Raw genomic sequence first — 10,383 nt, forward strand, 5'->3', positions numbered from 1 at the left:
TTTTTATGTTGGCGGAATTAATGGGTTATTATTGACGAGAATGTAGTACGAGCATGTTAGGCGTTCAGACTTGAAGTCCACCATTCTGAATTTCTACCCTGCACATTAGGGCTTCCTCGCTGCTGACAACAGAGCAACCTAAAAGAAAACTGCATTCCTTATATAGCTCAGACGGTTGACACCTTCTGCGCCACAATGAGATGTATAGGAGATCATCCTGTGTGAAAGACCACGATAATAGAATACCATGAGGATCTGTGATATAAACCCATCATAATTACAATGGGTGGACATCACAATGATGTGAAATTGTAGTGGAGCAGGAAATTGAGCAATGCACTGTCTTACATATCTAGTTCAATATTGGACGAGAGAAAAGATAGTGAAAGTAGTGTAGAGATAAAGGAAAGAACTGCAATGGCAGGGAGTAAGCGGCTGAGTGAACAGTTATTTGGAAAGATCAGTATGTGAATTGGAACTAATGAAAGCCCGTTTAGTTCTGTGTCTCTCAACGGATCTAATGAATGAACTTTGAAGAAAGCAAACTTCAGTAGACTATTGGTGTTTGAAATGTTAACTTACAAACACCAACTAAGCATGTCTTAGGCTGAATTAAGAATGAATGTTCCCATCTTAGGAGAGCTGCATGGAGAAAGAGAGGTAAAGTCAGAGAGATGCTTAGGCTGTGAGACATGAAGTGTTGAGGAATTATCATTAGGAAGTCTGATGGAAGGGCATAGAGGAGGGGGTCATCCAGGGATAACAATGACTGAGGACATCAAAAGTTGGGAAGGTACAATTAAGACACAGTGAGTGAGCTTATGAGTGGGCTTATGGTGGTGACTTTAAGGAAGAAAAATTCATGAAATGTCTGTTTGAGTCTCTAATCTTCCTATCAGAAGGACAATGGTGGTGATGATTCTAACCTTGTAAAATAAAACGCATCACTTTTCAGCAAGTGCTATTGAAATCCTGGTCTACTGGCAATCTTACTGCAATCCTCCCATCCTGTTTCGGCAGAACCTGACTGTTTCAATGGCGGCAATTAATGGCAATAAGAGAAGTGTTATCGGTGAGAGAGGTATTGGCAGTATAGTTTATTATCTCTGCATTAACAGCAAAACGAAAAGTCATCTGGAAAATTAAAGCTAGCACTTAGTCCACTCCTAGTATAACAGCAACAAGGAACCCAAAGTACCTCACCTTCAGGACACACATAGACAGTGTAATCAACAACTGGGGACTGAGAGGCACTGCAGTAAAACCCTGCTGGACATATTTTACAAGTTGTTTGCTGTTGCAGGTCTTGGTAGGTCCCTGTTACACACAAAGAAGTGAAATAAGCAGGAGGTGCTTAATAATATTTGGGCTCCATTAACATTTTGCTATCTGTATAAGTTGAAATAATTGATGGGATAATAAGTGTTAGCAGCAAACTAGAAGCAAAACATTAATAGGAACATTTATTAAAATAGTAAAAACTTGGATTTTTTTTTAAAATAATAAATGTTTTATCATTTACCAGAGGGACAGGGCTGAGGCTTTGCAGAGCCAGCTGTGCAGAAATGACCCAAGGGGCAAATGAAGTCAGTGGCATTTGGAGCTGTTTGTTTACCTGGGCAGAAGTAACCTGGCAAAAGAATGAAAGTATAAAATGAAATTAGATAAAAACATAATGGGGTGAATTTACGGCTTCACCACCTGGGCAGTAATTTATAGAACTTTCATTGCATTGAAATCTGGCTGAAGAATACAAGAACCGGCCACTTGGGATCCAAAATCAGAAATCTCATCAGAAACAGGAAGCTTTCATTGATCTGCTGCCTCTACAAGGCTTGAAGGACAATCTAAAGCCTGATCGCGGTCACAGAGACGGCAAACTACAGGGCCAAAATCAAAAGGCTCTATGGATTTTCAGAGTTGAAATCATGCTGTGCGATGAAAACACAAAATCTTAGGCCATTCAGCCCTTCTCACCTGCACTCAACTTGGGTTTCTGTTGGAGCTGATTTGATTTTCCTGTTTTATTTTTTTTATTTTTTATTTTTTTATTCGTTCACGGGATGTGGGCGTCGCTGGCAAGGCCGGCATTTATTGCCCATCCCTTATCACCAAACTAATCCCATTTTTGCTCCATACCCTTTTATAAACATCTTTGGTTGTTATCCAATAATATTAGTAACAAACATGTTAACAAGGTTTGTCTGAAATTCCTCTGTCTGCTATTTAATGAAGGCGTCAACCAAGTTCAAATAAGTGGGTTAATGTGTATGTTGAAATAGCGGACAAAAGAATTTCACACTCATTCATTACTAGTATGGGACAGTTCAGCTCCAAACTTTTATGAAAGTTGGGGCCTTGTAGTTTTGGAAGAAGGTCACGTGTCCTGGAGTGAGGCTTGAACTGGAAGATAGGGATCAAAATCACTGTTCGGGTTTGAGCCGAGTCTTCACACTGCACATTACATGCATCTACTGAACTCGAGTTGGGAGATCATGAGACCAGATTGCACACTCTCCCCGTGACCTCTGACCGAAACATCACTTGGGGCTCAGGCAATAACAGTCACCGAGAAGTTTGTCTCTCGGAGACATGCCCGAGACTTGCCAGACTCATTTTACAAGACTGGCTGCTTCAAGTAAGGCAGAGCTCGATATAATGAATTGTTTCCTCTTTATGTTTACTGCCTTGGAACAATAAAAGGTCTTGCTTTTCCTCATCATTCTGTATTCTATACTTCCAGGACATTTTGAATTTTCCCCAGCCTTTCACTGACTTTCAATAAAACAGTTCAGAAGAGCATCTAATCAAGGAGCTGTAACCCACAGAATGTACACGCCAAAACCGAACACTAAGTATTAGAAATTAATCGTGTACATTTTGTCAATGTGAACTGATTTTACTTTTCAGTCTCAAATACTCTCTGACTCGGCCTGACAGAGGCCGAGAAAAATCTGTCAGTTAACAGGATCCGTGAGGCAAAGCCCTTCCTTTGTTTTTTTTAAAAAACACTTCTTAGTCAGGTGAATCAACACTGAATTTACTTTGATGGCAGAGAGCTTTCAGTCTGGAATATGCTATATTATAATATGTTATATCTGTATTATTCAGATTTCAGTTGCGACTTACCCAGGCACGCTGTAAGTATGTTATATATACCACGGAAATATACTATATATATACACTATCGGAGTGTACTGTATACACTTACGTCACAGAAGCAAACTACATATAATAAAGTAAACTGTATATATACCATGGGAGCACACTGTACATATACCATAGTATGTTATACATATATACACCATAGGAGAACGTGGTACATATACTATAGGAATGTACTGTACTTTACTATGAGATCATACTCCACAAGTGTGTAATTTTATATATATGGGTTATCTATAATTGTCAGCATTTTAATCACAATTAAGAGTTTGGAGAGGAGATTAATGTTCTAAGTCTGTTACTATTTTTTGGTCATTTTCCTCACCATTTCTAGTATTCTTTTGAGAGTGAGAGGTAAACATGCTTTTCTAAAAAATATGGAAGGTCTTTATAGACAAAGAAGAATGATGAATTAAAGAAACAATACTGAATTGTGCATTCAGTGAGAATATAGGGAGAGAAAAATCAGAAAAATCTCAGCCATTCACACTTCACTGTACCAGGAAGGCACCTGACCTGAATCACATGGTCCGCTGGGTTTAACTTGTCCAGACTGGTTACAGAATCTTCCTGGAGGACAAGACAGGCAGCTGTCGAAGCTCTGTGCACCTGTTAGAGGCTGGTAAGTTCCGGGAGGGCACGGCAGTGGGTTGGAGGTGCCATCTGGGCAGTAATAGCCAGCAAAGCAAATATCTCCTTAACAAGATAAAAAGTCAAAGCAAGTAAACTGAGTACTGAAGTAAAAACACGTATATTTATACAGGACTTTACCACATAAACATTTCAAATCAGTTCATATAAAATGAATTACTTTGAAGTCCAGTGACTGTCGTTATGTAGATGTGCACATAGCAAGATCCAAAAAAGGCAAAGAGATCAATGGCCAGTTGAACTGTTTTTGATGGTGATGGTTGAGAGGGAAATTTTGGCCTTCCCTAAATACAACATCCACCTGAACAGCTAATCAAGACACCTCATCCAAAGTACAATACCTCCGACAGCGCAGCGCTCCCTCGGTGCTACACTTGAATATCGGTCTAGATTGTGCATTCGAATTTCTGGTGAAGAGTTTTGAACCTTTATCTTTTGAGCCATCAACACTACACTCTCCGCTTGCCTGGATGAGTGCAGCTCCAACAACACTCAAGAAGCTCGATACCATCCAGGACAAAGCAGCCCACTTGATTGGCACCCCATCCACCACCCTAAACATTCACTCCCTTCACCACCAGCGCACTGTAGCTGCAGTGTGTACCATCCACAGGATGCACTGCAGCAACGCGCCAAGGCTTCTTCGACAGCACCTCCCAAACCCACGACCTCTACCACCTAGAAGGACAAGAGCAGCAGGCACATGGGAACAACACCACCTGCACGTTCCCCTCCAAGTCACACACCATCCCGACTTGGAAATATATTGCCGTTCCTTCATCGTCGCTGGGTCAAAATCCTGGAACTCCCTTCCTAACAGCACTGTGGGAGAACCATCACCACACAGACTGCAGCGGTTCAAGAAGGCGGCTCACCACCACCTTCTCAAGGGCAATTAGGGGTGGGCAATAAATGCCGGCCTCGCCAGCGACGCCCACAACCCATGAACGAATAAAAAAAAACTGAGTTAAACAAAAAATAAACACAGTAAATCTAGGCACACAGCAGCACTCGAATGAAAGAGGCAGGTTATTCTTTTGGTTGGGCTTCGTCCGAATTAATGAAACATTCGGATGCTGACTCAATGCTACATACTTTCAGCATTTTCTGTACAGCACGGATTTCCAGCATTTGTGATGTTCCTTTTCTCTGGGGTACTGATGTAACAGGCCCAGGTTAAAGCCTTTTCTGCTCATTGAGCTGTGCTTAACATCTAACCATTTTACAATTTTCAGCCACTATCAGGTCAGACGTAGTGTGATGGAATCATGGAATGTTGAAGCACGGGAACAGGTAATTCAAGTCTGTGCTGGTGGTGTTCTCCACAAATACCTAGTTAATCAAAAGCAAGATACTGCAAATCTGAAGTAAAAGCAGAAAATGCTGGAGAAGCTCAGCGAGTCAGGCAGCATCTGTGGAGAAAGAAACAGAGTTAACGTTTCAGGTCGAAAGGTCTTTGACCTGAAACGTTAACTCTGTTTCTTTCTCCACAGATGCTGCCTGACTCGCTGAGCTTCTTCAGCATTTTCTGTTTTTATTACCGAGTTAATCCTGCTCGGTCCCCATTCCCTTTATTTAACATTACTCTTTTCCAAGCAATTATTGAATTTCCTTTTAAAGGGATTAAAGGGGAGGTTAGAAAACAAATTCTCTACAAAGGGTGCAGAGGAGATTTAGTAGAATGGTACCAGAGATGAGTGGCTTCTCCTCTTTGTACTAAGCCAGTAACCGTAACCGGTGACCTCCGGTCAACAGACAGTAGCTTGTGGGTGGGTATAACATATTTAAGATGTCAGGTAACCCTTCTAAGAAAAAGTTCCAAATGCAGTCAAGACATCAAAACGCACATTATGCAACCCAAACCTGTTTCATTCCACAGATGACATTCACATCATAGCAGACAGCTGGGATGCATAGTACTCGCTACCATTTCTGCCAGAAATTATCCTTATAAGTTGAATCTCTTTTCTAACCAGATATTCATCAACCCCCAACGTCTCCGAGATTGGGATGGGAAGATCAGCCGGGGTTCCTGCTCCTGGTCGCTCTACACTGACCCCTGCTGGGATTGCGTGGGTGTGGATGTGAGGTCAGGTCGAGCTGATGCCCTCCCCCACAGTCAAATAACCTTCAAACACTCATTGTCTGGGTTACACGTAGGGAATGGTCACTTGGGTGAGGCACTGGAGGCTGAACGATACTGGAACCGTACCCCAGGAACAGTCAACACCTTAAACAGCTATGGGGAAAGAGCAGGAGAGTGGGACTAATTGGATAGCATCAGCACGATGAGCTGAATGGCCTCCTTCTGTGCTGTATACTGTAAGGGTGGTGAGAATACGGAATTCTCTGTCACAAACTGTGGGGACTGTCGGTTAATTGTTTGGTTAAGAGGAACTAATCTTCCTTTGCAGATTCTCAGTCTCCTGAGCAGTAGGGATTCAGGACTTTACATCAACGCAGAGCTGATGCCACAAATCAGTTAACTCTCTGTGCCGTGCTTCCATCAGCCATTGCAACATGTGCCGCTAATCGAATTCCCTTCGCTGTTTTACTGTCTCAAGGGGCTTTTTAATTGATGATGATTTGCAGTTGAGAGCTGCCATATTTACTCGCTTTTGTGGCACATTTAAAATAATTTAATCAGCAGTTCCAGATGGCCAGTCCTGTTCTATCCCTGTGTACACAGTGCCTTATAAATCACCTTGTGCTGCTCATCACAAAGGAGCGTGTTAAAGCCTTCATTTCTGCACCAACAGCGCCTATCCACTGAATGTCATTACTTAAGCTGCTAAACTAGACAGATGGGTTTTTTATGTTCTATGTATTTTCAAGTGAATGATTTCCACAGATTTCTCTCACCTCCCATAAAACTAAACGAGACTGTCACCAGTCAGCAAGGCAGCACCAACTAATTAGGGAGGTCAGCTTTTATCTACAGAGGGAATTCAAGAACAACTTGTTGCTTTTGTGCCTCATTCCAGCCAGAATACACCGAGCGGCAAGTGACCTCAGCGCCCCGGGGGAAGGGGGAGGGGAGAAAAAAAAAACAAATCAGCCAGGGCTCTCGGTCCTGATCACCACTCCCTGAACCCTGCTGGAAAGTGTGTGTGTGTGAGCGTGAGCGTGCGTGTGTGTGCGTTGAGGACAGAATTGAGTTTGGTTGCGATGTCTTCCACAGTGGAACAGCCTGCTGACACTCACTGCCTAGGTTGAGCCACTTGGTCGCGATGGCGGAATGCTGCTAGCTCCTGTTAAACTGTATTTCAGCACAAGTCTGCACCGTCACGAAAGGGGGAGGATTGGGGGATGGGAGGGGGGGAAAAAAAACACAAAATAGCAGCCAATACATTTACCTCCTTGCCCTTCAGGGGTGGCCGTAACACTCCCATCAGTACAGAAATACCCTGCAAAGCAGGGGCCTTGTGGCTCAGCCAAACCATCTCTGCGACAGAAACTGCCTGGAGGACAAGGGACTGGGGAGCTGCTGCCCTCTGGACAGTACTGACCTGGAGAAAGAAATAAAAATATTTGACGGAATTATTCCCTAGTTTTCTTTTTTCGGTTTTCTTTTTCCATCTCAACACAATGGGGGTGATTTTAAACCCCAAGAACGGGTGGGTTGGGGGCGGGCGGGAGTTGAAAATAGTCGGTTGTTTTTGGATCACAATCGCAAAATTTTCGGACTTGGCATTCCCGGTGGGAAGCCTGTACTTTTCTGCCCCGAAGTTAAACCCGGAAATAAAGCTGGGTTGCAGTCGCGGCCCAAAAAACAACTATCTTCAACTCCCTCCCGCCCCCAACTCACCCGTACTTGGGGTTTAAAATCACCCCCTATTTCTCTGAAGCCAAAGTAAAAACAAGACATTCTCACTGTGGGCCTTTAGCTCAGGCTGGATAGGATGGACTGATTCCTTTCCCTGAAGGATTTAATTGAGCCAGTTGTTTCTTTTTACAACAATCTGGCAGTTTTTATGGCAATTTAATTCTGGCTCATGAATGACCAGTTTTATTATATGCCATCGTGGAGTCAAGTTTAAGGATTTTTGACCATTGTTCCACAGAAAGGAAATGGAAAAAAGTTATATTAAAATTTTGGAACACAGGAGCCATTCAGCCCCTCGAGCCTGTTCCGCCATTCAATTAGATCAAGCCTGATCTGAATCTTAACTCCATCTACCCACCTTGGTTCTGTAACCCTTAATACCCTCGCCTAACAAAAATCTATCAATCTCAGTTTTGAAATTTTCAATTGACCCCCAGCCTCAACAGTTTTTTGGGGGGAGTGAGTTCCAGATTTCCACTACCATTTGTGTGAAGAAGTGCTTTCTGACATTACCCCCGAATGGCCTAGCTCTAATTTTAAGGTTATTGGTTGGGTTTTGAAGTATTCACACAAGTTTAAGAAAAAACACTGAGGTGAAAAGTGGTTAAAATGTTAATGAGCTAGGCAATGAATTTGGTTCCCCAAAGACAGAATGCAATAAGAAATTCATTAGCCTGTCTTGGGAATTAATGAATACCCATTGTGTTGGGAGGTCCTGGATACTTGGCAAGGGTCGTCTAGTATAGGCTCTTCCTCGGCTTGTGGAATCATATACAGAAACATTCACTGATAGTCAGGTCAGAATGCTGCAAGAACAAACTTTCTCCAGAATTAGTTCTAAGTTATTTTGTTTAAGCCAAGCAAGATGGTCCATTGATGTGAGGAAGCAGAGCGCGTTTATTCTTTTGCATTATACAAAGGCAAGTTGTACTGATTGAATTTGATGAGGACGATCATAACTGTTCCTCAGCATGTTCACTTGCTGTGAAATTAAACAGCGTTAATGATTTGTATCTGGTCTTCTCTTACCAGATGTTTTTTGGCCCTTCCCACGGAAAGATTGGACAGGTGGACATGGCGGCATGTATGAAAGACAGGAGTATCCAGTTCAGATCACAAGGGAATACTAATGTTACACCTCTGGGTTATTCTATCGTAACAGTTAGATCTTGGGTTGTACGACACACCCCTAAATGTAAGATGCCTAGATTGCTTATGGGAGTGAGGAGCACTGCTCTAACCAAGAGAATATCTGAGGCACAGCCCTAAACTTGTAACAGTGGGATTTGAACTCACTGGTACAACAACTGACTCCTGGATCCCAGAAGAAATTGACACACTGTAGATGTGATGAGAAAAGCATTCCTGAAGCCAGAAGCCTGTCACTTCTCCCTTTAAAATAACACTTACCAGATCTACATTTTCCACCCTGTCTAGGATCATGGGGCTCTGATGAGGTGGCACCTTCCTTGCAGAACCACCCAGCATGGCACCTGCCACTGGGCACTGAGTTACCCAGCCCTTGACAGTGGAATCCAGGTAAACAAGGGAGACAGTCACTGATGAACCCAACTCCTGCAGTTTGAGGAAAGGTTCACACACTCATTTTATAATCCAAGCAAAAGAAACAGTAGATGCAACTTTTATTAAACAGTGAGTCACAGTAGACTAACTAAGAATGGCACAACGGGAGCCAAGAGTGCATGTAGTTGACTAATGCAAAAATGCAAATTCCAAATGTAATATTTAACCATGATACAAATGGAAGTGGTGAGACTGGAGGTGTGTTCCAGATTGTAACCTTTTCTTGATTGATGTCATCTGAATTCCAGAATAATTGGGAATGAGGAATGTGTTACACAGTGTAATAAACTCAAGACCATCCTTATGGCACTTTTGAGTCGCTCTGCCAGTTTACTCCACTATATATCAAATTATGGACAGTTTTGTGTTGTGGGTCTAGACGTGCTGAGAACTGGGGTGAGATGACCCAAATTCATTTCACAAAGACTCCTTACGGCCAGTGGGGATTTTCTTTCCTGTTTTCGGGCGTGAACGGGGTGATAGTGTCATGAAAATGGGGATGCAAAAATTACCGGCCTCCTCTTGTTGCCATTTGGCCTGCCGACATTTTGTGATCGCTGGCAGCTTTTCATGCGGATGTGTGCCTGCTTTTCCAGGCAACTCTCAGATGCCTGAGACAACTCTCAGTCCAGCATTGCCCCTATCTTTCATAGATTCATAGAATCATAGAATGGTTACAGCACAGAAGGAGGCCATTCGGCCCATCGAGCCCATGCCGGCTCTTTGTAAGATCAATCCAGTTAGTCCCATTCCCTTGCTCTTTCCCCATAGGTCTGCAAATTTTTTCCCTTCAAGTATTTATCCAATTCCTTTTTGAAAGCTATGATTGAATCTGCTTCCACCACCCTTTCAGGCAGCGCATTCCAGATCATAACTACTCGCTGCGTAAAAAAGTTTTTCCTCATGTCGTTCTTTTGCCAATCACCTTAAATCTGCGTCCTCTGGTTCTCGACCCTTCCGGCAATGGGAACAGTTTCTCTTTATTTACTTTATCTAAACCCTTCATGGTTTTGAACACTTTTAACAAGTAACAACACATCAGAAGCTGGCTGCTGGGAGACAAGGGCTAGCCTCTCCAGACTTGGCCAATGAGCCCGCTCTGAAACCCAATGGATGTCTGCAGCGATCAGACACAACAACAATCACAGCTCAACCAG

At 42.9% G+C, this 10,383-nt stretch overlaps 1 long non-coding RNA gene across 1 annotated transcript; it reads left to right on the forward strand.

Moving 5' to 3' along the window:
* Window positions 1-3,743: 3,743 nt before the first annotated feature.
* On the forward strand, window positions 3,744-9,099 carry LOC137301446 (uncharacterized). Its single transcript, XR_010958289.1, has 3 exons — window positions 3,744-3,787; window positions 5,793-5,905; window positions 9,080-9,099. It is a non-coding gene; the product is annotated as an uncharacterized lncRNA (long non-coding RNA).
* Window positions 9,100-10,383: the final 1,284 nt, after the last annotated feature.

Source organism: Heptranchias perlo, chromosome 33 (genome assembly GCF_035084215.1).
Source record: "Heptranchias perlo isolate sHepPer1 chromosome 33, sHepPer1.hap1, whole genome shotgun sequence".
Taxonomy (NCBI): Eukaryota; Metazoa; Chordata; class Chondrichthyes; order Hexanchiformes; family Hexanchidae; genus Heptranchias; species Heptranchias perlo.